Genomic DNA, 25,147 nt, shown 5'->3' on the forward strand with positions numbered 1-25,147 from the left:
ACAGACACTGCTCCATCATTCACTGTGCAAGATCGACTCACATGCTAGCATGTTATCATGACTATTAAAAATACAGTCCAAACGGAATAGATTCTATAATTGTCCTATAACATATGCTCTGTCTATTCAAAACCCCATAGAATTATATCTTGACAGTTCTGACAAAGTCTAGGGGAATCTTATGAATATTTGTAATTAGCACATAGTAAGAATTTCCCAAAAATGAAATGTAGGTCCCTGATTGGGGGAAGACGTGGAATGTGAGATCTTGCCTCAGCTGTTTTTTTCTTTTTTAGGTACAGTATATTGACACTTCAGTACCTTTTGTGAAGCAAGGTTTCAGATGGGGCTGTAGGGCAGACGAGGTGGCCGAGTGGTTAAGGCGATGGACTGCTAATCCATTGTGCTCTGCACGCGTGGGTTCGAATCCCACCTTCGTCGGAAAGCCATCAGAGTATCTTTTGATGGCCAGCATTTCTTGTAGTATAATTACACTCTCTTTCAAGACAGAGCCAGGATCCGCTAGATGGGATCATCTGACTGTTCCATTTTAACAAATATGTCAAATAAAGTGAAGTATTTTGTGCGTAATAGAAATTAGATCTTTCATGGAGTTTCCAGAGGATTGCCTTTCACTCACTCCTGGCTTATTAACCAGTTTGGATAAATAGATTGATAAGAAAGCAGCTCTTACTCCTAAAGTTTAGGCCGTCTCAAATGAATGACTGTTAACATATGTCTGCCCCACAGAGACAGATCACTTCTAATAAGTGGGTTCTCTATATGTAACTGATTGCAGACATACTAACTAGAGCTATCGGTATGGTCTTGAATGCGAAAACTCTTATTTTCTCATATGAAAATGTAGTTTTTCATACTTCCAAAAAAAGTGCCTTAAGCATGGTCTTCAATGTGTGCGCACACGTGGACATTCATATGCAACTACGTTTCCATACAGAGTCTCAAAATCATAGATATATTCATACCTCAGTAAGAATACATGTTGCAATTTACATCCTGCGTGCAGACTGGCCTTGTAGCTCAGTGGCAGAGCACTGGTCTTGTAAACCAGGGGTCATGAGTTCAAGCCTCATCAGGGCCTTTTTACATGAGTCTTTCTGTATGTTGTTTTCAAGTCATTCTTCCCTGGAGCCACACCTTGCTTTAGGATTGCTTATTGCCAAGCTTCCCTTTCCTGCTTTCATATTATCAAGAAAATATCATGAAGATCATTGAATTATAAATTATTGCCTCACCCCTTCCGATCGCCTGACGAACGCCTGACAAACGCCATTCTCACCCTGCCGGGCAAGCCCTGCCGGGCAAAGCCAAATAAGCCATGCATATTTACAGTTCCTTTGAAAGGCAGAGCGAGGACTAGGACCTCTGTTCCGACTGAATCTGCATCCACAGAAAGGATGTTATAAGGCCCTACAAATTTCACCAAGGAGATGTGAAAGTCTTCCCCCATAAAATACTTTTTTTCCCAGATACCCCGGCTCTTAGGCAAATGAGGTTACTCCTCAAAACCCCACCCCCACTCACCATAAATATCCTTCTCTCCTGCTGTCCATTCAAATGATACAAGGTATCTTGTACATAGAGAGAAAGGGAGAATAGGCAGACTTGCTTCAAAGATTTGGTGACCTTGGATGGGTGGGTTGAATGAAGAAGTGAACCTGGTTTCTGGGAAAGGAGTATCGAGATGAAGATGAGGAAAAGTGAACATGGACCACATTCATAGGTTAGAGAAATACATTTAATAGGTTGAATGGTTTTGAAAAGTGAACTTCGAGCAGTAATTGTTGGTTTTTAAACTGCAAAGAAATTAAAAATGAATGTGGGATTGGAGGCACACTCTGAGCAGAAAAGCACCATAAGCTGCTATGGTGCAACTCAAGATGGTGAATAGAACCTTTAATATGATGATGCTGTTCTTTTGCTAGTTTTTTCGAGTCACCTTTTATTGTAAGTAGCTGATACAGCATTTTTTGCAGCTCTTCAGTTTATGGTTATCATGTGAGAACACTGTTTTCATCATATTTATTATTCTACAAATGTATTTTTAAATGCACTGATGTGGTGTTTGCATGAAATGCAAGATGGCACATCATGGAATGTTTAAACTGAGCATCGCGGAGGATATGTGATATTTGGCACCCAGAGGAGTAGGACACGTAGATCCTATAAGAAGTAAAGACTCTCTAGCAAGGGCCGTCCATACTCTGAGTTTAAACTTTACTTTTTGTGAAATGGTTTATGAAAATCAACACGGCTGCTACAGGTGAGGCTCGAACTCACAACCTCGGCATGGCTCAGTGCAAGTACTGCTGTATAAGTACCGCGCGCTAACCGATTGCGCCACTGGAGCTCTCTCTTTTCACATCTCCCCAGGTGAGCCATCTACAGCTGACCAAGTAGATGACAGACACTGCTCCATCATTCACTGTGCAAGATCGACTCACATGCTAGCATGTTATCATGACTATTAAAAATACAGTCCAAACGGAATAGATTCTATAATTGTCCTATAACATATGCTCTGTCTATTCAAAACCCCATAGAATTATATCTTGACAGTTCTGACAAAGTCTAGGGGAATCTTATGAATATTTGTAATTAGCACATAGTAAGAATTTCCCAAAAATGAAATGTAGGTCCCTGATTGGGGGAAGACGTGGAATGTGAGATCTTGCCTCAGCTGTTTTTTTCTTTTTTAGGTACAGTATATTGACACTTCAGTACCTTTTGTGAAGCAAGGTTTCAGATGGGGCTGTAGGGCAGACGAGGTGGCCGAGTGGTTAAGGCGATGGACTGCTAATCCATTGTGCACTGCATGCGTGGGTTCGAATCCCACCTTCGTCGGAAAGCCATCAGAGTCTCTTTTGATGGCCAGCATTTCTTGTAGTATAATTACACTCTCTTTCAAGACAGAGCCAGGATCCGCTAGATGGGATCATCTGACTGTTCCATATTAACAAATATGTCAAATAAAGTGAAGTATTTTGTGCGTAATAGAAATTAGATCTTTCATGGAGTTTCCAGAGGATTGCCTTTCACTCACTCCTGGCTTATGAACCAGTTTGGATAAATAGATTGATAAGAAAGCAGCTCTTACTCCTAAAGTTTAGGCCGTCTCAAATGAATGACTGTTAACATATGTCTGCCCCACAGAGACAGATCACTTCTAATAAGTGGGTTCTCTATATGTCACTGATTACAGACATACTAACTAGAGCTATCGGTATGGTCTTGAATGCGAAAACTCTTATTTTCTCATATGAAAATGTAGTTTTTCATACTTCCAAAAAAAGTGCCTTAAGCATGGTCTTCAATGTGTGCGCGCACGTGGACATTCATATGCAACTACGTTTCCATACAGAGTCTCAAAATCATAGATATATTCATACCTCAGTAAGAATACATGTTGCAATTTACATCCTGCGTGCAGATTGGCCTTGTAGCTCAGTGGCAGAGCACTGGTCTTGAAAACCAGGGGTCATGAGTTCAAGCCTCATCAGGGCCTTTTTACATGAGTCTTTCTGTATGTTGTTTTCAAGTCATTCTTCCCTGGAGTCACACCTTGCTTTAGGATTGCTTATTGCCAAGCTTCCCTTTCCTGCTTTCATATTATCAAGAAAATATCATGAAGATCATTGAATTATAAATTATTGCATCACCCCTTCCGATCGCCTGACGAACGCCTGACAAACGCCATTCTCACCCTGCCGGTCAAAGCCAAATAAGCCATGCATATTTACAGTTCCTTTGAAAGGCAGAGCGAGGACTAGGACCTCTGTTCCGACTGAATCTGCATCCACAGAAAGGATGTTATAAGGCCCTACAAATTTCACCAAGGAGATGTGAAAGTCTTCCCCCATAAAATACTTTTTTTCCCAGATACCCCGGCTCTTAGGCAAATGAGGTTACTCCTCAAAACCCCACCCCCACTCACCATAAATATCCTTCTCTCCTGCTGTCCATTCAAATGATACAAGGTATCTTGTACATAGAGAGAAAGGGAGAATAGGCAGACTTGCTTCAAAGATTTGGTGACTTTGGATGGGTGGGTTGAATGAAGAAGTGAACCTGGTTTCTGGGAAAGGAGTATCGAGATGAAGATGAGGAAAAGTGAACATGGACCACATTCATAGGTTAGAGAAATACATTTAATAGGTTGAATGGTTTTGAAAAGTGAACTTCGAGCAGTAATTGTTGGTTTTTAAACTGCAAAGAAATTAAAAATGAATGTGGGATTGGAGGCACACTCTGAACAGAAAGGCACCATAAGCTGCTATGGTGCAACTCAAGATGGTGAATAGAACCTTTAATATGATGATGCTCTTCTTTTGCTAGTTTTTTCGAGTCACCTTTTATTGTAAGTAGCTGATACAGCATTTTTTGCAGCTCTTCAGTTTATGGTTATCATGTGAGAACACAGTTTTCATCATATTTATTATTCTACAAATGTATTTTTAAATGCACTGATGTGGTGTTTGCATGAAATGCAAGATGGCACATCATGGAATGTTTAAACTGAGCATCGCGGAGGATATGTGATATTTGGCACCCAGAGGAGTAGGACACGTAGATCCTATAAGAAGTAAAGACTCTCTAGCAAGGGCCGTCCATACTCTGAGTTTAAACTTTACTTTTTGTGAAATGGTTTATGAAAAACAACACGGCTGCTCCAGGTGAGGCTCAAACTCACAACCTCGGCATGGCTCAGTGCAAGTACTGCTGTATAAGTACCGCGCGCTAACCGATTGCGCCACTGGAGCTCTCTCTTTGCACATCTCCCCAGGTGAGCCATCTACAGCTGACCAAGTAGATGACAGACACTGCTCCATCATTCACTGTGCAAGATCGACTCACATGCTAGCATGTTATCATGACTATTAAAAATACAGTCCAAACGGAATAGATTCTATAATTGTCCTATAACATATGCTCTGTCTATTCAAAACCCCATAGAATTATATCTTGACAGTTCTGACAAAGTCTAGGGGAATCTTATGAATATTTGTATTTAGCACATAGTAAGAATTTCCCAAAAATGAAATGTAGGTCCCTGATTGGGGGAAGACGTGGAATGTGAGATCTTGCCTCAGCTGTTTTTTTCTTTTTTAGGTACAGTATATTGACACTTCAGTACCTTTTGTGAAACAAGGTTTCAGATGGGGTTGTAGGGCAGACGAGGTAGCCGAGTGGTTAAGGCGATGGACTGCTAATCCATTGTGCTCTGCACGCGTGGGTTCAAATCCCAACTTCGTCGGAAAGCCATCAGAGTCTCTTTTGATGGCCAGCATTTCTTGTAGTATAATTACACTCTCTTTCAAGACAGAGCCAGGATCCGCTAGATGGGATCATCTGACTGTTCCATTTTAACAAATATGTCAAATAAAGTGAAGTATTTTGTGCGTAATAGAAATTAGATCTTTCATGGAGTTTCCAGAGGATTGCCTTTCACTCACTCCTGGCTTATTAACCAGTTTGGATAAATAGATTGATAAGAAAGCAGCTCTTACTCCTAAAGTTTAGGCCGTCTCAAATGAATGACTGTTAACATATGTCTGCCCCACAGAGACAGATCACTTCTAATAAGTGGGTTCTCTATATGTCACTGATTACAGACATACTAACTAGAGCTATCGGTATGGTCTTGAATGCGAAAACTCTTATTTTCTCATATGAAAATGTAGTTTTTCATACTTCCAAAAAAAGTGCCTTAAGCATGGTCTTCAATGTGTGCGCGCACGTGGACATTCATATGCAACTACGTTTCCATACAGAGTCTCAAAATCATAGATATATTCATACCTCAGTAAGAATACATGTTGCAATTTACATCCTGCGTGCAGACTGGCCTTGTAGCTCAGTGGCAGAGCACTGGTCTTGAAAACCAGGGGTCATGAGTTCAAGCCTCTTCAGGGCCTTTTTACATGAGTCTTTCTGTATGTTGTTTTCAAGTCATTCTTCCCTGGAGTCACACCTTGCTTTAGGATTGCTTATTGCCAAGCTTCCCTTTCCTGCTTTCATATTATCAAGAAAATATCATGAAGATCATTGAATTATAAATTATTGCATCACCCCTTCCGATCGCCTGACGAACGCCTGACAAACGCCATTCTCACCCTGCCGGGCAAAGCCAAATAAGCCATGCATATTTACAGTTCCTTTGAAAGGCAGAGCGAGGACTAGGACCTCTGTTCCGACTGAATCTGCATCCACAGAAAGGATGTTATAAGGCCCTACAAATTTCACCAAGGAGATGTGAAAGTCTTCCCCCATAAAATACTTTTTTTCCCAGATACCCCGGCTCTTAGGCAAATGAGGTTACTCCTCAAAACCCCACCCCCACTCACCATAAATATCCTTCTCTCCTGCTGTCCATTCAAATGATACAAGGTATCTTGTACATAGAGAGAAAGGGAGAATAGGCAGACTTGCTTCAAAGATTTGGTGACCTTGGATGGGTGGGTTGAATGAAGAAGTGAACCTGGTTTCTGGGAAAGGAGTATCGAGATGAAGATGAGGAAAAGTGAACATGGACCACATTCATAGGTTAGAGAAATACATTTAATAGGTTGAATGGTTTTGAAAAGTGAACTTCGAGCAGTAATTGTTGGTTTTTAAACTGCAAAGAAATTAAAAATGAATGTGGGATTGGAGGCACACTCTGAACAGAAAGGCACCATAAGCTGCTATGGTGCAACTCAAGATGGTGAATAGAACCTTTAATATGATGATGCTCTTCTTTTGCTAGTTTTTTCGAGTCACCTTTTATTGTAAGTAGCTGATACAGCATTTTTTGCAGCTCTTCAGTTTATGGTTATCATGTGAGAACACTGTTTTCATCATATTTATTATTCTACAAATGTATTTTTAAATGCACTGATGTGGTGTTTGCATGAAATGCAAGATGGCACATCATGGAATGTTTAAACTGAGCATCGCGGAGGATATGTGATATTTGGCACCCAGAGGAGTAGGACACGTAGATCCTATAAGAAGTAAAGACTCTCTAGCAAGGGCCGTCCATACTCTGAGTTTAAACTTTACTTTTTGTGAAATGGTTTATGAAAAACAACACGGCTGCTCCAGGTGAGGCTCGAACTCACAACCTCGGCATGGCTCAGTGCAAGTACTGCTGTATAAGTACCGCGCGCTAACCGATTGCGCCACTGGAGCTCTCTCTTTGCACATCTCCCCAGGTGAGCCATCTACAGCTGACCAAGTAGATGACAGACACTGCTCCATCATTCACTGTGCAAGATCGACTCACATGCTAGCATGTTATCATGACTATTAAAAATACAGTCCAAACGGAATAGATTCTATAATTGTCCTATAACATATGCTCTGTCTATTCAAAACCCCATAGAATTATATCTTGACAGTTCTGACAAAGTCTAGGGGAATCTTATGAATATTTGTAATTAGCACATAGTAAGAATTTCCCAAAAATGAAATGTAGGTCCCTGATTGGGGGAAGACGTGGAATGTGAGATCTTGCCTCAGCTGTTTTTTTCTTTTTTAGGTACAGTATATTGACACTTCAGTACCTTTTGTGAAACAAGGTTTCAGATGGGGCTGTAGGGCAGACGAGGTGGCCGAGTGGTTAAGGCGATGGACTGCTAATCCATTGTGCTCTGCACGCGTGGGTTCAAATCCCACCTTCGTCGGAAAGCCATCAGAGTCTCTTTTGATGGCCAGCATTTCTTGTAGTATAATTACACTCTCTTTCAAGACAGAGCCAGGATCCGCTAGATGGGATCATCTGACTGTTCCATTTTAACAAATATGTCAAATAAAGTGAAGTATTTTGTGCGTAATAGAAATTAGATCTTTCATGGAGTTTCCAGAGGATTGCCTTTCACTCACTCCTGGCTTATTAACCAGTTTGGATAAATAGATTGATAAGAAAGCAGCTCTTACTCCTAAAGTTTAGGCCGTCTCAAATGAATGACTGTTAACATATGTCTGCCCCACAGAGACAGATCACTTCTAATAAGTGGGTTCTCTATATGTCACTGATTACAGACATACTAACTAGAGCTATCGGTATGGTCTTGAATGCGAAAACTCTTATTTTCTCATATGAAAATGTAGTTTTTCATACTTCCAAAAAAAGTGCCTTAAGCATGGTCTTCAATGTGTGCGCGCACGTGGACATTCATATGCAACTACGTTTCCATACAGAGTCTCAAAATCATAGATATATTCATACCTCAGTAAGAATACATGTTGCAATTTACATCCTGCGTGCAGACTGGCCTTGTAGCTCAGTGGCAGAGCACTGGTCTTGAAAACCAGGGGTCATGAGTTCAAGCCTCATCAGGGCCTTTTTACATGAGTCTTTCTGTATGTTGTTTTCAAGTCATTCTTCCCTGGAGTCACACCTTGCTTTAGGATTGCTTATTGCCAAGCTTCCCTTTCCTGCTTTCATATTATCAAGAAAATATCATGAAGATCATTGAATTATAAATTATTGCATCACCCCTTCCGATCGCCTGACGAACGCCTGACAAACGCCATTCTCACCCTGCCGGGCAAGCCCTGCCGGGCAAAGCCAAATAAGCCATGCATATTTACAGTTCCTTTGAAAGGCAGAGCGAGGACTAGGACCTCTGTTCCGACTGAATCTGCATCCACAGAAAGGATGTTATAAGGCCCTACAAATTTCACCAAGGAGATGTGAAAGTCTTCCCCCATAAAATACTTTTTTTCCCAGATACCCCGGCTCTTAGGCAAATGAGGTTACTCCTCAAAACCCCACCCCCACTCACCATAAATATCCTTCTCTCCTGCTGTCCATTCAAATGATACAAGGTATCTTGTACATAGAGAGAAAGGGAGAATAGGCAGACTTGCTTCAAAGATTTGGTGACTTTGGATGGGTGGGTTGAATGAAGAAGTGAACCTGGTTTCTGGGAAAGGAGTATCGAGATGAAGATGAGGAAAAGTGAACATGGACCACATTCATAGGTTAGAGAAATACATTTAATAGGTTGAATGGTTTTGAAAAGTGAACTTCGAGCAGTAATTGTTGGTTTTTAAACTGCAAAGAAATTAAAAATGAATGTGGGATTGGAGGCACACTCTGAACAGAAAAGCACCATAAGCTGCTATGGTGCAACTCAAGATGGTGAATAGAACCTTTAATATGATGATGCTCTTCTTTTGCTAGTTTTTTCGAGTCACCTTTTATTGTAAGTAGCTGATCCAGCATTTTTTGCAGCACTTCAGTTTATGGTTATCATGTGAGAACACAGTTTTCATCATATTTATTATTCTACAAATGTATTTTTAAATGCACTGATGTGGTGTTTGCATGAAATGCAAGATGGCACATCATGGAATGTTTAAACTGAGCATCGCGGAGGATATGTGATATTTGGCACCCAGAGGAGTAGGACACGTAGATCCTATAAGAAGTAAAGACTCTCTAGCAAGGGCCGTCCATACTCTGAGTTTAAACTTTACTTTTTGTGAAATGGTTTATGAAAAACAACACGGCTGCTCCAGGTGAGGCTCGAACTCACAACCTCGGCATGGCTCAGTGCAAGTACTGCTGTATAAGTACCGCGCGCTAACCGATTGCGCCACTGGAGCTCTCTCTTTTCACATCTCCCCAGGTGAGCCATCTACAGCTGACCAAGTAGATGACAGACACTGCTCCATCATTCACTGTGCAAGATCGACTCACATGCTAGCATGTTATCATGACTATTAAAAATACAGTCCAAACGGAATAGATTCTATAATTGTCCTATAACATATGCTCTGTCTATTCAAAACCCCATAGAATTATATCTTGACAGTTCTGACAAAGTCTAGGGGAATCTTATGAATATTTGTAATTAGCACATAGTAAGAATTTCCCAAAAATGAAATGTAGGTCCCTGATTGGGGGAAGACGTGGAATGTGAGATCTTGCCTCAGCTGTTTTTTTCTTTTTTAGGTACAGTATATTGACACTTCAGTACCTTTTGTGAAGCAAGGTTTCAGATGGGGCTGTAGGGCAGACGAGGTGGCCGAGTGGTTAAGGCAATGGACTGCTAATCCATTGTGCTCTGCACGCGTGGGTTCGAATCCCACCTTCGTCGGAAAGCCATCAGAGTCTCTTTTGATGGCCAGCATTTCTTGTAGTATAATTACACTCTCTTTCAAGACAGAGCCAGGATCCGCTAGATGGGATCATCTGACTGTTCCATTTTAACAAATATGTCAAATAAAGTGAAGTATTTTGTGCGTAATAGAAATTAGATCTTTCATGGAGTTTCCAGAGGATTGCCTTTCACTCACTCCTGGCTTATTAACCAGTTTGGATAAATAGATTGATAAGAAAGCAGCTCTTACTCCTAAAGTTTAGGCCGTCTCAAATGAATGACTGTTAACATATGTCTGCCCCACAGAGACAGATCACTTCTAATAAGTGGGTTCTCTATATGTCACTGATTGCAGACATACTAACTAGAGCTATCGGTATGGTCTTGAATGCGAAAACTCTTATTTTCTCATATGAAAATGTAGTTTTTCATACTTCCAAAAAAAGTGCCTTAAGCATGGTCTTCAATGTGTGCGCGCACGTGGACATTCATATGCAACTACGTTTCCATACAGAGTCTCAAAATCATAGATATATTCATACCTCAGTAAGAATACATGTTGCAATTTACATCCTGCGTGCAGACTGGCCTTGTAGCTCAGTGGCAGAGCACTGGTCTTGTAAACCAGGGGTCATGAGTTCAAGCCTCATCAGGGCCTTTTTACATGAGTCTTTCTGTATGTTGTTTTCAAGTCATTCTTCCCTGGAGTCACACCTTGCTTTAGGATTGCTTATTGCCAAGCTTCCCTTTCCTGCTTTCATATTATCAAGAAAATATCATGAAGATCATTGAATTATAAATTATTGCCTCACCCCTTCCGATCGCCTGACGAACGCCTGACAAACGCCATTCTCACCCTGCCGGGCAAGCCCTGCCGGGCAAAGCCAAATAAGCCATGCATATTTACAGTTCCTTTGAAAGGCAGAGCGAGGACTAGGACCTCTGTTCCGACTGAATCTGCATCCACAGAAAGGATGTTATAAGGCCCTACAAATTTCACCAAGGAGATGTGAAAGTCTTCCCCCATAAAATACTTTTTTTCCCAGATACCCCGGCTCTTAGGCAAATGAGGTTACTCCTCAAAACCCCACCCCCACTCACCATAAATATCCTTCTCTCCTGCTGTCCATTCAAATGATACAAGGTATCTTGTACATAGAGAGAAAGGGAGAATAGGCAGACTTGCTTCAAAGATTTGGTGACTTTGGATGGGTGGGTTGAATGAAGAAGTGAACCTGGTTTCTGGGAAAGGAGTATCGAGATGAAGATGAGGAAAAGTGAACATGGACCACATTCATAGGTTAGAGAAATACATTTAATAGGTTGAATGGTTTTGAAAAGTGAACTTCGAGCAGTAATTGTTGGTTTTTAAACTGCAAAGAAATTAAAAATGAATGTGGGATTGGAGGCACACTCTGAACAGAAAGGCACCATAAGCTGCTATGGTGCAACTCAAGATGGTGAATAGAACCTTTAATATGATGATGCTCTTCTTTTGCTAGTTTTTTCGAGTCACCTTTTATTGTAAGTAGCTGATACAGCATTTTTTGCAGCTCTTCAGTTTATGGTTATCATGTGAGAACACAGTTTTCATCATATTTATTATTCTACAAATGTATTTTTAAATGCACTGATGTGGTGTTTGCATGAAATGCAAGATGGCACATCATGGAATGTTTAAACTGAGCATCGCGGAGGATATGTGATATTTGGCACCCAGAGGAGTAGGACACGTAGATCCTATAAGAAGTAAAGACTCTCTAGCAAGGGCCGTCCATACTCTGAGTTTAAACTTTACTTTTTGTGAAATGGTTTATGAAAAACAACACGGCTGCTCCAGGTGAGGCTCGAACTCACAACCTCGGCATGGCTCAGTGCAAGTACTGCTGTATAAGTACCGCGCGCTAACCGATTGCGCCACTGGAGCTCTCTCTTTGCACATCTCCCCAGGTGAGCCATCTACAGCTGACCAAGTAGATGACAGACACTGCTCCATCATTCACTGTGCAAGATCGACTCACATGCTAGCATGTTATCATGACTATTAAAAATACAGTCCAAACGGAATAGATTCTATAATTGTCCTATAACATATGCTCTGTCTATTCAAAACCCCATAGAATTATATCTTGACAGTTCTGACAAAGTCTAGGGGAATCTTATGAATATTTGTAATTAGCACATAGTAAGAATTTCCCAAAAATGAAATGTAGGTCCCTGATTGGGGGAAGACGTGGAATGTGAGATCTTGCCTCAGCTGTTTTTTTCTTTTTTAGGTACAGTATATTGACACTTCAGTACCTTTTGTGAAACAAGGTTTCAGATGGGGCTGTAGGGCAGACGAGGTGGCCGAGTGGTTAAGGCGATGGACTGCTAATCCATTGTGCTCTGCACGCGTGGGTTCAAATCCCAACTTCGTCGGAAAGCCATCAGAGTCTCTTTTGATGGCCAGCATTTCTTGTAGTATAATTACACTCTCTTTCAAGACAGAGCCAGGATCCGCTAGATGGGATCATCTGACTGTTCCATTTTAACAAATATGTCAAATAAAGTGAAGTATTTTGTGCGTAATAGAAATTAGATCTTTCATGGAGTTTCCAGAGGATTGCCTTTCACTCACTCCTGGCTTATTAACCAGTTTGGATAAATAGATTGATAAGAAAGCAGCTCTTACTCCTAAAGTTTAGGCCGTCTCAAATGAATGACTGTTAACATATGTCTGCCCCACAGAGACAGATCACTTCTAATAAGTGGGTTCTCTATATGTCACTGATTACAGACATACTAACTAGAGCTATCGGTATGGTCTTGAATGCGAAAACTCTTATTTTCTCATATGAAAATGTAGTTTTTCATACTTCCAAAAAAAGTGCCTTAAGCATGGTCTTCAATGTGTGCGCGCACGTGGACATTCATATGCAACTACGTTTCCATACAGAGTCTCAAAATCATAGATATATTCATACCTCAGTAAGAATACATGTTGCAATTTACATCCTGCGTGCAGATTGGCCTTGTAGCTCAGTGGCAGAGCACTGGTCTTGAAAACCAGGGGTCATGAGTTCAAGCCTCATCAGGGCCTTTTTACATGAGTCTTTCTGTATGTTGTTTTCAAGTCATTCTTCCCTGGAGTCACACCTTGCTTTAGGATTGCTTATTGCCAAGCTTCCCTTTCCTGCTTTCATATTATCAAGAAAATATCATGAAGATCATTGAATTATAAATTATTGCATCACCCCTTCCGATCGCCTGACGAACGCCTGACAAACGCCATTCTCACCCTGCCGGTCAAAGCCAAATAAGCCATGCATATTTACAGTTCCTTTGAAAGGCAGAGCGAGGACTAGGACCTCTGTTCCGACTGAATCTGCATCCACAGAAAGGATGTTATAAGGCCCTACAAATTTCACCAAGGAGATGTGAAAGTCTTCCCCCATAAAATACTTTTTTTCCCAGATACCCCGGCTCTTAGGCAAATGAGGTTACTCCTCAAAACCCCACCCCCACTCACCATAAATATCCTTCTCTCCTGCTGTCCATTCAAATGATACAAGGTATCTTGTACATAGAGAGAAAGGGAGAATAGGCAGACTTGCTTCAAAGATTTGGTGACTTTGGATGGGTGGGTTGAATGAAGAAGTGAACCTGGTTTCTGGGAAAGGAGTATCGAGATGAAGATGAGGAAAAGTGAACATGGACCACATTCATAGGTTAGAGAAATACATTTAATAGGTTGAATGGTTTTGAAAAGTGAACTTCGAGCAGTAATTGTTGGTTTTTAAACTGCAAAGAAATTAAAAATGAATGTGGGATTGGAGGCACACTCTGAACAGAAAGGCACCATAAGCTGCTATGGTGCAACTCAAGATGGTGAATAGAACCTTTAATATGATGATGCTCTTCTTTTGCTAGTTTTTTCGAGTCACCTTTTATTGTAAGTAGCTGATACAGCATTTTTTGCAGCTCTTCAGTTTATGGTTATCATGTGAGAACACAGTTTTCATCATATTTATTATTCTACAAATGTATTTTTAAATGCACTGATGTGGTGTTTGCATGAAATGCAAGATGGCACATCATGGAATGTTTAAACTGAGCATCGCGGAGGATATGTGATATTTGGCACCCAGAGGAGTAGGACACGTAGATCCTATAAGAAGTAAAGACTCTCTAGCAAGGGCCGTCCATACTCTGAGTTTAAACTTTACTTTTTGTGAAATGGTTTATGAAAAACAACACGGCTGCTCCAGGTGAGGCTCAAACTCACAACCTCGGCATGGCTCAGTGCAAGTACTGCTGTATAAGTACCGCGCGCTAACCGATTGCGCCACTGGAGCTCTCTCTTTGCACATCTCCCCAGGTGAGCCATCTACAGCTGACCAAGTAGATGACAGACACTGCTCCATCATTCACTGTGCAAGATCGACTCACATGCTAGCATGTTATCATGACTATTAAAAATACAGTCCAAACGGAATAGATTCTATAATTGTCCTATAACATATGCTCTGTCTATTCAAAACCCCATAGAATTATATCTTGACAGTTCTGACAAAGTCTAGGGGAATCTTATGAATATTTGTATTTAGCACATAGTAAGAATTTCCCAAAAATGAAATGTAGGTCCCTGATTGGGGGAAGACGTGGAATGTGAGATCTTGCCTCAGCTGTTTTTTTCTTTTTTAGGTACAGTATATTGACACTTCAGTACCTTTTGTGAAACAAGGTTTCAGATGGGGCTGTAGGGCAGACGAGGTAGCCGAGTGGTTAAGGCGATGGACTGCTAATCCATTGTGCTCTGCACGCGTGGGTTCAAATCCCAACTTCGTCGGAAAGCCATCAGAGTCTCTTTTGATGGCCAGCATTTCTTGTAGTATAATTACACTCTCTTTCAAGACAGAGCCAGGATCCGCTAGATGGGATCATCTGACTGTTCCATTTTAACAAATATGTCAAATAAAGTGAAGTATTTTGTGCGTAATAGAAATTAGATCTTTCATGGAGTTTCCAGAGGATTGCCTTTCACTCACTCCTGGCTTATTAACCAGTTTGGATAAATAGATTGATAAGAAAGCAGCTCTTACTCCTAAAGTTTAGGCCGTCTCAAATGAATGACTGTTAACATATGTCTGCCCCACAGAGACAGATCACTTCTAATAAGTGGGTTCTCTATATGTCACTGATTACAGACATACTAACTAGAGCTATCGGTATGGTCTTGAATGCGAAAACTCTTATTTTCTCATATGAAAATGTAGTTTTTCATACTTCCAAAAAAAGTGCCTTAAGCATGGTCTTCAATGTGTGCGCGCACGTGGACATTCATATGCAACTACGTTTCCATACAGAGTCTCAAAATCATAGATATATTCATACCTCAGTAAGAATACATGTTGCAATTTACATCCTGCGTGCAGACTGGCCTTGTAGCTCAGTGGCAGAGCACTGGTCTTGAAAACCAGGGGTCATGAGTTCAAGCCTCTTCAGGGCCTTTTTACATGAGTCTTTCTGTATGTTGTTTTCAAGTCATTCTTCCCTGGAGTCACACCTTGCTTTAGGATTGCTTATTGCCAAGCTTCCCTTTCCTGCTTTCATATTATCAAGAAAATATCATGAAGATCATTGAATTATAAATTATTGCATCACCCCTTCCGATCGCCTGACGAACGCCTGACAAACGCCATTCTCACCCTGCCGGGCAAAGCCAAATAAGCCATGCATATTTACAGTTCCTTTGAAAGGCAGAGCGAGGACTAGGACCTCTGTTCCGACTGAATCTGCATCCACAGAAAGGATGTTATAAGGCCCTACAAATTTCACCAAGGAGATGTGAAAGTCTTCCCCCATAAAATACTTTTTTTCCCAGATACCCCGGCTCTTAGGCAAATGAGGTTACTCCTCAAAACCCCACCCCCACTCACCATAAATATCCTTCTCTCCTGCTGTCCATTCAAATGATACAAGGTATCTTGTACATAGAGAGAAAGGGAGAATAGGCAGACTTGCTTCAAAGATTTGGTGACCTTGGATGGGTGGGTTGAATGAAGAAGTGAACCTGGTTTCTGGGAAAGGAGTATCGAGATGAAGATGAGGAAAAGTGAACATGGACCACATTCATAGGTTAGAGAAATACATTTAATAGGTTGAATGGTTTTGAAAAGTGAACTTCGAGCAGTAATTGTTGGTTTTTAAACTGCAAAGAAATTAAAAATGAATGTGGGATTGGAGGCACACTCTGAACAGAAAGGCACCATAAGCTGCTATGGTGCAACTCAAGATGGTGAATAGAACCTTTAATATGATGATGCTCTTCTTTTGCTAGTTTTTTCGAGTCACCTTTTATTGTAAGTAGCTGATACAGCATTTTTTGCAGCTCTTCAGTTTATGGTTATCATGTGAGAACACTGTTTTCATCATATTTATTATTCTACAAATGTATTTTTAAATGCACTGATGTGGTGTTTGCATGAAATGCAAGATGGCACATCATGGAATGTTTAAACTGAGCATCGCGGAGGATATGTGATATTTGGCACCCAGAGGAGTAGGACACGTAGATCCTATAAGAAGTAAAGACTCTCTAGCAAGGGCCGTCCATACTCTGAGTTTAAACTTTACTTTTTGTGAAATGGTTTATGAAAAACAACACGGCTGCTCCAGGTGAGGCTCGAACTCACAACCTCGGCATGGCTCAGTGCAAGTACTGCTGTATAAGTACCGCGCGCTAACCGATTGCGCCACTGGAGCTCTCTCTTTGCACATCTCCCCAGGTGAGCCATCTACAGCTGACCAAGTAGATGACAGACACTGCTCCATCATTCACTGTGCAAGATCGACTCACATGCTAGCATGTTATCATGACTATTAAAAATACAGTCCAAACGGAATAGATTCTATAATTGTCCTATAACATATGCTCTGTCTATTCAAAACCCCATAGAATTATATCTTGACAGTTCTGACAAAGTCTAGGGGAATCTTATGAATATTTGTAATTAGCACATAGTAAGAATTTCCCAAAAATGAAATGTAGGTCCCTGATTGGGGGAAGACGTGGAATGTGAGATCTTGCCTCAGCTGTTTTTTTCTTTTTTAGGTACAGTATATTGACACTTCAGTACCTTTTGTGAAACAAGGTTTCAGATGGGGCTGTAGGGCAGACGAGGTGGCCGAGTGGTTAAGGCGATGGACTGCTAATCCATTGTGCTCTGCACGCGTGGGTTCAAATCCCACCTTCGTCGGAAAGCCATCAGAGTCTCTTTTGATGGCCAGCATTTCTTGTAGTATAATTACACTCTCTTTCAAGACAGAGCCAGGATCCGCTAGATGGGATCATCTGACTGTTCCATTTTAACAAATATGTCAAATAAAGTGAAGTATTTTGTGCGTAATAGAAATTAGATCTTTCATGGAGTTTCCAGAGGATTGCCTTTCACTCACTCCTGGCTTATTAACCAGTTTGGATAAATAGATTGATAAGAAAGCAGCTCTTACTCCTAAAGTTTAGGCCGTCTCAAATGAATGACTGTTAACATATGTCTGCCCCACAGAGACAGATCACTTCTAATAAGTGGGTTCTCTATATGTCACTGATTACAGACATACTAACTAGAGCTATCGGTATGGTCTTGAATGCGAAAACTCTTATTTTCTCATATGAAAATGTAGTTTTTCATACTTCCAAAAAAAGTGCCTTAAGCATGGTCTTCAATGTGTGCGCGCACGTGGACATTCATATGCAACTACGTTTCCATACAGAGTCTCAAAATCATAGATATATTCATACCTCAGTAAGAATACATGTTGCAATTTACATCCTGCGTGCAGACTGGCCTTGTAGCTCAGTGGCAGAGCACTGGTCTTGAAAACCAGGGGTCATGAGTTCAAGCCTCATCAGGGCCTTTTTACATGAGTCTTTCTGTATGTTGTTTTCAAGTCATTCTTCCCTGGAGTCACACCTTGCTTTAGGATTGCTTATTGCCAAGCTTCCCTTTCCTGCTTTCATATTATCAAGAAAATATCATGAAGATCATTGAATTATAAATTATTGCATCACCCCTTCCGATCGCCTGACGAACGCCTGACAAACGCCATTCTCACCCTGCCGGGCAAGCCCTGCCGGGCAAAGCCAAATAAGCCATGCATATTTACAGTTCCTTTGAAAGGCAGAGCGAGGACTAGGACCTCTGTTCCGACTGAATCTGCATCCACAGAAAGGATGTTATAAGGCCCTACAAATTTCACCAAGGAGATGTGAAAGTCTTCCCCCATAAAATACTTTTTTTCCCAGATACCCCGGCTCTTAGGCAAATGAGGTTACTCCTCAAAACCCCACCCCCACTCACCATAAATATCCTTCTCTCCTGCTGTCCATTCAAATGATACAAGGTATCTTGTACATAGAGAGAAAGGGAGAATAGGCAGACTTGCTTCAAAGATTTGGTGACCTTGGATGGGTGGGTTGAATGAAGAAGTGAACCTGGTTTCTGGGAAAGGAGTATCGAGATGAAGATGAGGAAAAGTGAACATGGACCACATTCATAGGTTAGAGAAATACATTTAATAGGTTGAATGGTTTTGAAAAGTGAACTTCGAGCAGTAATTGTTGGTTTTTAAACTGCAAAGAAATTAAAAATGAATGTGGGATTGGAGGCACACTCTGAGCAGAAAAGCACCATAAGCTGCTATGGTGCAACTCAAGATGGTGAATAGAACCTTTAATATGATGATGCTCTTCTTTTGCTAGTTTTTTCGAGTCACCTTTTATTGTAAGTAGCTGATACAGCATTTTTTGCAGCTCTTCAGTTTATGGTTATCATGTGAGAACACTGTTTTCATCATATTTATTATTCTACAAATGTATTTTTAAATGCACTGATGTGGTGTTTGCATGAAATGCAAGATGGCACATCATGGAATGTTTAAACTGAGCATCGCGGAGGATATGTGATATTTGGCACCCAGAGGAGTAGGACACGTAGATCCTATAAGAAGTAAAGACTCTCTAGCAAGGGCCGTCCATACTCTGAGTTTAAACTTTACTTTTTGTGAAATGGTTTATGAAAATCAACACGGCTGCTACAGGTGAGGCTCGAACTCACAACCTCGGCATGGCTCAGTGCAAGTACTGCTGTATAAGTACCGCGCGCTAACCGATTGCGCCACTGGAGCTCTCTCTTTTCACATCTCCCCAGGTGAGCCATCTACAGCTGACCAAGTAGATGACAGACACTGCTCCATCATTCACTGTGCAAGATCGACTCACATGCTAGCATGTTATCATGACTATTAAAAATACAGTCCAAACGGAATAGATTCTATAATTGTCCTATAACATATGCTCTGTCTATTCAAAACCCCATAGAATTATATCTTGACAGTTCTGACAAAGTCTAGGGGAATCTTATGAATATTTGTAATTAGCACATAGTAAGAATTTCCCAAAAATGAAATGTAGGTCCCTGATTGGGGGAAGACGTGGAATGTGAGATCTTGCCTCAGCTGTTTTTTTCTTTTTTAGGTACAGTATATTGACACTTCAGTACCTTTTGTGAAGCAAGGTTTCAGATGGGGCTGTAGGGCAGACGAGGTGGCCGAGTGGTTAAGGCGATGGACTGCTAATCCATTGTGCTCTGCACGCGTGGGTTCGAATCCCACCTTCGTCGGAAAGCCATCAGAGTATCTTTTGATGGCCAGCATTTCTTGTAGTATAATTACACTCTCTTTCAAGACAGAGCCAGGATCCGCTAGATGGGATCATCTGACTGTTCCATTTTAACAAATATGTCAAATAAAGTGAAGTATTTTGTGCGTAATAGAAATTAGATCTTTCATGGAGTTTCCAGAGGATTGCCTTTCACTCACTCCTGGCTTATTAACCAGTTTGGATAAATAGATTGATAAGAAAGCAGCTCTTACTCCTAAAGTTTAGGCCGTCTCAAATGAATGACTGTTAACATATGTCTGCCCCACAGAGACAGATCACTTCTAATAAGTGGGTTCTCTATATGTAACTGATTGCAGACATACTAACTAGAGCTATCGGTATGGTCTTGAATGCGAAAACTCTTATTTTCTCATATGAAAATGTAGTTTTTCATACTTCCAAAAAAAGTGCCTTAAGCATGGTCTTCAATGTGTGCGCACACGTGGACATTCATATGCAACTACGTTTCCATACAGAGTCTCAAAATCATAGATATATTCATACCTCAGTAAGAATACATGTTGCAATTTACATCCTGCGTGCAGACTGGCCTTGTAGCTCAGTGGCAGAGCACTGGTCTTGTAAACCAGGGGTCATGAGTTCAAGCCTCATCAGGGCCTTTTTACATGAGTCTTTCTGTATGTTGTTTTCAAGTCATTCTTCCCTGGAGCCACACCTTGCTTTAGGATTGCTTATTGCCAAGCTTCCCTTTCCTGCTTTCATATTATCAAGAAAATATCATGAAGATCATTGAATTATAAATTATTGCCTCACCCCTTCCGATCGCCTGACGAACGCCTGACAAACGCCATTCTCACCCTGCCGGGCAAGCCCTGCCGGGCAAAGCCAAATAAGCCATGCATATTTACAGTTCCTTTGAAAGGCAGAGCGAGGACTAGGACCTCTGTTCCGACTGAATCTGCATCCACAGAAAGGATGTTATAAGGCCCTACAAATTTCACCAAGGAGATGTGAAAGTCTTCCCCCATAAAATACTTTTTTTCCCAGATACCCCGGCTCTTAGGCAAATGAGGTTACTCCTCAAAACCCCACCCCCACTCACCATAAATATCCTTCTCTCCTGCTGTCCATTCAAATGATACAAGGTATCTTGTACATAGAGAGAAAGGGAGAATAGGCAGACTTGCTTCAAAGATTTGGTGACCTTGGATGGGTGGGTTGAATGAAGAAGTGAACCTGGTTTCTGGGAAAGGAGTATCGAGATGAAGATGAGGAAAAGTGAACATGGACCACATTCATAGGTTAGAGAAATACATTTAATAGGTTGAATGGTTTTGAAAAGTGAACTTCGAGCAGTAATTGTTGGTTTTTAAACTGCAAAGAAATTAAAAATGAATGTGGGATTGGAGGCACACTCTGAGCAGAAAAGCACCATAAGCTGCTATGGTGCAACTCAAGATGGTGAATAGAACCTTTAATATGATGATGCTCTTCTTTTGCTAGTTTTTTCGAGTCACCTTTTATTGTAAGTAGCTGATACAGCATTTTTTGCAGCTCTTCAGTTTATGGTTATCATGTGAGAACACTGTTTTCATCATATTTATTATTCTACAAATGTATTTTTAAATGCACTGATGTGGTGTTTGCATGAAATGCAAGATGGCACATCATGGAATGTTTAAACTGAGCATCGCGGAGGATATGTGATATTTGGCACCCAGAGGAGTAGGACACGTAGATCCTATAAGAAGTAAAGACTCTCTAGCAAGGGCCGTCCATACTCTGAGTTTAAACTTTACTTTTTGTGAAATGGTTTATGAAAATCAACACGGCTGCTACAGGTGAGGCTCGAACTCACAACCTCGGCATGGCTCAGTGCAAGTACTGCTGTATAAGTACCGCGCGCTAACCGATTGCGCCACTGGAGCTCTCTCTTTTCACATCTCCCCAGGTGAGCCATCTACAGCTGACCAAGTAGATGACAGACACTGCTCCATCATTCACTGTGCAAGATCGACTCACATGCTAGCATGTTATCATGACTATTAAAAATACAGTCCAAACGGAATAGATTCTATAATTGTCCTATAACATATGCTCTGTCTATTCAAAACCCCATAGAATTATATCTTGACAGTTCTGACAAAGTCTAGGGGAATCTTATGAATATTTGTAATTAGCACATAGTAAGAATTTCCCAAAAATGAAATGTAGGTCCCTGATTGGGGGAAGACGTGGAATGTGAGATCTTGCCTCAGCTGTTTTTTTCTTTTTTAGGTACAGTATATTGACACTTCAGTACCTTTTGTGAAGCAAGGTTTCAGATGGGGCTGTAGGGCAGACGAGGTGGCCGAGTGGTTAAGGCGATGGACTGCTAATCCATTGTGCTCTGCACGCGTGGGTTCGAATCCCACCTTCGTCGGAAAGCCATCAGAGTATCTTTTGATGGCCAGCATTTCTTGTAGTATAATTACACTCTCTTTCAAGACAGAGCCAGGATCCGCTAGATGGGATCATCTGACTGTTCCATTTTAACAAATATGTCAAATAAAGTGAAGTATTTTGTGCGTAATAGAAATTAGATCTTTCATGGAGTTTCCAGAGGATTGCCTTTCACTCACTCCTGGCTTATTAACCAGTTTGGATAAATAGATTGATAAGAAAGCAGCTCTTACTCCTAAAGTTTAGGCCGTCTCAAATGAATGACTGTTAACATATGTCTGCCCCACAGAGACAGATCACTTCTAATAAGTGGGTTCTCTATATGTAACTGATTGCAGACATACTAACTAGAGCTATCGGTATGGTCTTGAATGCGAAAACTCTTATTTTCTCATATGAAAATGTAGTTTTTCATACTTCCAAAAAAAGTGCCTTAAGCATGGTCTTCAATGTGTGCGCACACGTGGACATTCATATGCAACTACGTTTCCATACAGAGTCTCAAAATCATAGATATATTCATACCTCAGTAAGAATACATGTTGCAATTTACATCCTGCGTGCAGACTGGCCTTGTAGCTCAGTGGCAGAGCACTGGTCTTGTAAACCAGGGGTCATGAGTTCAAGCCTCATCAGGGCCTTTTTACATGAGTCTTTCTGTATGTTGTTTTCAAGTCATTCTTCCCTGGAGCCACACCTTGCTTTAGGATTGCTTATTGCCAAGCTTCCCTTTCCTGCTTTCATATTATCAAGAAAATATCATGAAGATCATTGAATTATAAATTATTGCCTCACCCCTTCCGATCGCCTGACGAACGCCTGACAAACGCCATTCTCACCCTGCCGGGCAAGCCCTGCCGGGCAAAGCCAAATAAGCCATGCATATTTACAGTTCCTTTGAAAGGCAGAGCGAGGACTAGGACCTCTGTTCCGACTGAATCTGCATCCACAGAAAGGATGTTATAAGGCCCTACAAATTTCACCAAGGAGATGTGAAAGTCTTCCCCCATAAAATACTTTTTTTCCCAGATACCCCGGCTCTTAGGCAAATGAGGTTACTCCTCAAAACCCCACCCCCACTCACCATAAATATCCTTCTCTCCTGCTGTCCATTCAAATGATACAAGGTATCTTGTACATAGAGAGAAAGGGAGAATAGGCAGACTTGCTTCAAAGATTTGGTGACCTTGGATGGGTGGGTTGAATGAAGAAGTGAACCTGGTTTCTGGGAAAGGAGTATCGAGATGAAGATGAGGAAAAGTGAACATGGACCACATTCATAGGTTAGAGAAATACATTTAATAGGTTGAATGGTTTTGAAAAGTGAACTTCGAGCAGTAATTGTTGGTTTTTAAACTGCAAAGAAATTAAAAATGAATGTGGGATTGGAGGCACACTCTGAGCAGAAAAGCACCATAAGCTGCTATGGTGCAACTCAAGATGGTGAATAGAACCTTTAATATGATGATGCTGTTCTTTTGCTAGTTTTTTCGAGTCACCTTTTATTGTAAGTAGCTGATACAGCATTTTTTGCAGCTCTTCAGTTTATGGTTATCATGTGAGAACACTGTTTTCATCATATTTATTATTCTACAAATGTATTTTTAAATGCACTGATGTGGTGTTTGCATGAAATGCAAGATGGCACATCATGGAATGTTTAAACTGAGCATCGCGGAGGATATGTGATATTTGGCACCCAGAGGAGTAGGACACGTAGATCCTATAAGAAGTAAAGACTCTCTAGCAAGGGCCGTCCATACTCTGAGTTTAAACTTTACTTTTTGTGAAATGGTTTATGAAAATCAACACGGCTGCTACAGGTGAGGCTCGAACTCACAACCTCGGCATGGCTCAGTGCAAGTACTGCTGTATAAGTACCGCGCGCTAACCGATTGCGCCACTGGAGCTCTCTCTTTTCACATCTCCCCAGGTGAGCCATCTACAGCTGACCAAGTAGATGACAGACACTGCTCCATCATTCACTGTGCAAGATCGACTCACATGCTAGCATGTTATCATGACTATTAAAAATACAGTCCAAACGGAATAGATTCTATAATTGTCCTATAACATATGCTCTGTCTATTCAAAACCCCATAGAATTATATCTTGACAGTTCTGACAAAGTCTAGGGGAATCTTATGAATATTTGTAATTAGCACATAGTAAGAATTTCCCAAAAATGAAATGTAGGTCCCTGATTGGGGGAAGACGTGGAATGTGAGATCTTGCCTCAGCTGTTTTTTTCTTTTTTAGGTACAGTATATTGACACTTCAGTACCTTTTGTGAAGCAAGGTTTCAGATGGGGCTGTAGGGCAGACGAGGTGGCCGAGTGGTTAAGGCGATGGACTGCTAATCCATTGTGCACTGCATGCGTGGGTTCGAATCCCACCTTCGTCGGAAAGCCATCAGAGTCTCTTTTGATGGCCAGCATTTCTTGTAGTATAATTACACTCTCTTTCAAGACAGAGCCAGGATCCGCTAGATGGGATCATCTGACTGTTCCATATTAACAAATATGTCAAATAAAGTGAAGTATTTTGTGCGTAATAGAAATTAGATCTTTCATGGAGTTTCCAGAGGATTGCCTTTCACTCACTCCTGGCTTATGAACCAGTTTGGATAAATAGATTGATAAGAAAGCAGCTCTTACTCCTAAAGTTTAGGCAGTCTCAAATGAATGACTGTTAACATATGTCTGCCCCACAGAGACAGATCACTTCTAATAAGTGGGTTCTCTATATGTCACTGATTGCAGACATACTAACTAGAGCTATCGGTATGGTCTTGAATGCGAAAACTCTTATTTTCTCATATGAAAATGTAGTTTTTCATACTTCCAAAAAAAGTGCCTTAAGCATGGTCTTCAATGTGTGCGCGCACGTGGACATTCATATGCAACTACGTTTCCATACAGAGTCT

At 41.0% G+C, this 25,147-nt stretch overlaps 22 non-coding genes across 22 annotated transcripts; 16 read left to right on the top strand and 6 right to left on the bottom strand.

Moving 5' to 3' along the window:
• Positions 1 to 359: 359 nt before the first annotated feature.
• On the top strand, positions 360 to 441 carry TRNAS-GCU (transfer RNA serine (anticodon GCU)). The gene has a single exon. It is a non-coding gene; the product is annotated as a tRNA-Ser (tRNA).
• Positions 442 to 1,030: 589 nt separating this feature from the next.
• On the top strand, positions 1,031 to 1,102 carry TRNAT-UGU (transfer RNA threonine (anticodon UGU)). The gene has a single exon. It is a non-coding gene; the product is annotated as a tRNA-Thr (tRNA).
• Positions 1,103 to 3,454: 2,352 nt separating this feature from the next.
• On the top strand, positions 3,455 to 3,526 carry TRNAS-UGA (transfer RNA serine (anticodon UGA)). The gene has a single exon. It is a non-coding gene; the product is annotated as a tRNA-Ser (tRNA).
• A 1,160-nt stretch (positions 3,527 to 4,686) lies between these two features.
• Positions 4,687 to 4,781, bottom strand: TRNAI-UAU (transfer RNA isoleucine (anticodon UAU)). The gene is made up of 2 exons: positions 4,744 to 4,781; positions 4,687 to 4,722 (listed from the first exon to the last, which is right to left on the bottom strand). It is a non-coding gene; the product is annotated as a tRNA-Ile (tRNA).
• Positions 4,782 to 5,864: 1,083 nt separating this feature from the next.
• TRNAS-UGA (transfer RNA serine (anticodon UGA)) lies at positions 5,865 to 5,936 on the top strand. The gene has a single exon. It is a non-coding gene; the product is annotated as a tRNA-Ser (tRNA).
• A 1,160-nt stretch (positions 5,937 to 7,096) lies between these two features.
• On the bottom strand, positions 7,097 to 7,191 carry TRNAI-UAU (transfer RNA isoleucine (anticodon UAU)). The gene is made up of 2 exons: positions 7,154 to 7,191; positions 7,097 to 7,132 (listed from the first exon to the last, which is right to left on the bottom strand). It is a non-coding gene; the product is annotated as a tRNA-Ile (tRNA).
• A 412-nt stretch (positions 7,192 to 7,603) lies between these two features.
• On the top strand, positions 7,604 to 7,685 carry TRNAS-GCU (transfer RNA serine (anticodon GCU)). Its single transcript has one exon. It is a non-coding gene; the product is annotated as a tRNA-Ser (tRNA).
• Positions 7,686 to 8,274: 589 nt separating this feature from the next.
• TRNAS-UGA (transfer RNA serine (anticodon UGA)) lies at positions 8,275 to 8,346 on the top strand. Its single transcript has one exon. It is a non-coding gene; the product is annotated as a tRNA-Ser (tRNA).
• A 1,174-nt stretch (positions 8,347 to 9,520) lies between these two features.
• On the bottom strand, positions 9,521 to 9,615 carry TRNAI-UAU (transfer RNA isoleucine (anticodon UAU)). The gene is made up of 2 exons: positions 9,578 to 9,615; positions 9,521 to 9,556 (listed from the first exon to the last, which is right to left on the bottom strand). It is a non-coding gene; the product is annotated as a tRNA-Ile (tRNA).
• A 412-nt stretch (positions 9,616 to 10,027) lies between these two features.
• Positions 10,028 to 10,109, top strand: TRNAS-GCU (transfer RNA serine (anticodon GCU)). Its single transcript has one exon. It is a non-coding gene; the product is annotated as a tRNA-Ser (tRNA).
• Positions 10,110 to 10,698: 589 nt separating this feature from the next.
• Positions 10,699 to 10,770, top strand: TRNAT-UGU (transfer RNA threonine (anticodon UGU)). The gene has a single exon. It is a non-coding gene; the product is annotated as a tRNA-Thr (tRNA).
• Positions 10,771 to 11,944: 1,174 nt separating this feature from the next.
• TRNAI-UAU (transfer RNA isoleucine (anticodon UAU)) lies at positions 11,945 to 12,039 on the bottom strand. The gene is made up of 2 exons: positions 12,002 to 12,039; positions 11,945 to 11,980 (listed from the first exon to the last, which is right to left on the bottom strand). It is a non-coding gene; the product is annotated as a tRNA-Ile (tRNA).
• Positions 12,040 to 13,122: 1,083 nt separating this feature from the next.
• TRNAS-UGA (transfer RNA serine (anticodon UGA)) lies at positions 13,123 to 13,194 on the top strand. Its single transcript has one exon. It is a non-coding gene; the product is annotated as a tRNA-Ser (tRNA).
• Positions 13,195 to 14,354: 1,160 nt separating this feature from the next.
• TRNAI-UAU (transfer RNA isoleucine (anticodon UAU)) lies at positions 14,355 to 14,449 on the bottom strand. Its single transcript has 2 exons — positions 14,412 to 14,449; positions 14,355 to 14,390 (listed from the first exon to the last, which is right to left on the bottom strand). It is a non-coding gene; the product is annotated as a tRNA-Ile (tRNA).
• A 1,083-nt stretch (positions 14,450 to 15,532) lies between these two features.
• Positions 15,533 to 15,604, top strand: TRNAS-UGA (transfer RNA serine (anticodon UGA)). Its single transcript has one exon. It is a non-coding gene; the product is annotated as a tRNA-Ser (tRNA).
• Positions 15,605 to 16,764: 1,160 nt separating this feature from the next.
• On the bottom strand, positions 16,765 to 16,859 carry TRNAI-UAU (transfer RNA isoleucine (anticodon UAU)). Its single transcript has 2 exons — positions 16,822 to 16,859; positions 16,765 to 16,800 (listed from the first exon to the last, which is right to left on the bottom strand). It is a non-coding gene; the product is annotated as a tRNA-Ile (tRNA).
• Positions 16,860 to 17,271: 412 nt separating this feature from the next.
• Positions 17,272 to 17,353, top strand: TRNAS-GCU (transfer RNA serine (anticodon GCU)). The gene has a single exon. It is a non-coding gene; the product is annotated as a tRNA-Ser (tRNA).
• Positions 17,354 to 17,942: 589 nt separating this feature from the next.
• TRNAS-UGA (transfer RNA serine (anticodon UGA)) lies at positions 17,943 to 18,014 on the top strand. The gene has a single exon. It is a non-coding gene; the product is annotated as a tRNA-Ser (tRNA).
• A 1,681-nt stretch (positions 18,015 to 19,695) lies between these two features.
• On the top strand, positions 19,696 to 19,777 carry TRNAS-GCU (transfer RNA serine (anticodon GCU)). Its single transcript has one exon. It is a non-coding gene; the product is annotated as a tRNA-Ser (tRNA).
• A 589-nt stretch (positions 19,778 to 20,366) lies between these two features.
• Positions 20,367 to 20,438, top strand: TRNAT-UGU (transfer RNA threonine (anticodon UGU)). The gene has a single exon. It is a non-coding gene; the product is annotated as a tRNA-Thr (tRNA).
• A 1,681-nt stretch (positions 20,439 to 22,119) lies between these two features.
• Positions 22,120 to 22,201, top strand: TRNAS-GCU (transfer RNA serine (anticodon GCU)). The gene has a single exon. It is a non-coding gene; the product is annotated as a tRNA-Ser (tRNA).
• Positions 22,202 to 22,790: 589 nt separating this feature from the next.
• Positions 22,791 to 22,862, top strand: TRNAT-UGU (transfer RNA threonine (anticodon UGU)). The gene has a single exon. It is a non-coding gene; the product is annotated as a tRNA-Thr (tRNA).
• The last annotated feature ends 2,285 nt before the right edge of the window (positions 22,863 to 25,147 follow it).

Source organism: Triturus cristatus, chromosome 12 (assembly GCF_964204655.1).
Source record: "Triturus cristatus chromosome 12, aTriCri1.1, whole genome shotgun sequence".
In the NCBI taxonomy this organism is placed as follows: domain Eukaryota; kingdom Metazoa; phylum Chordata; class Amphibia; order Caudata; family Salamandridae; genus Triturus; species Triturus cristatus.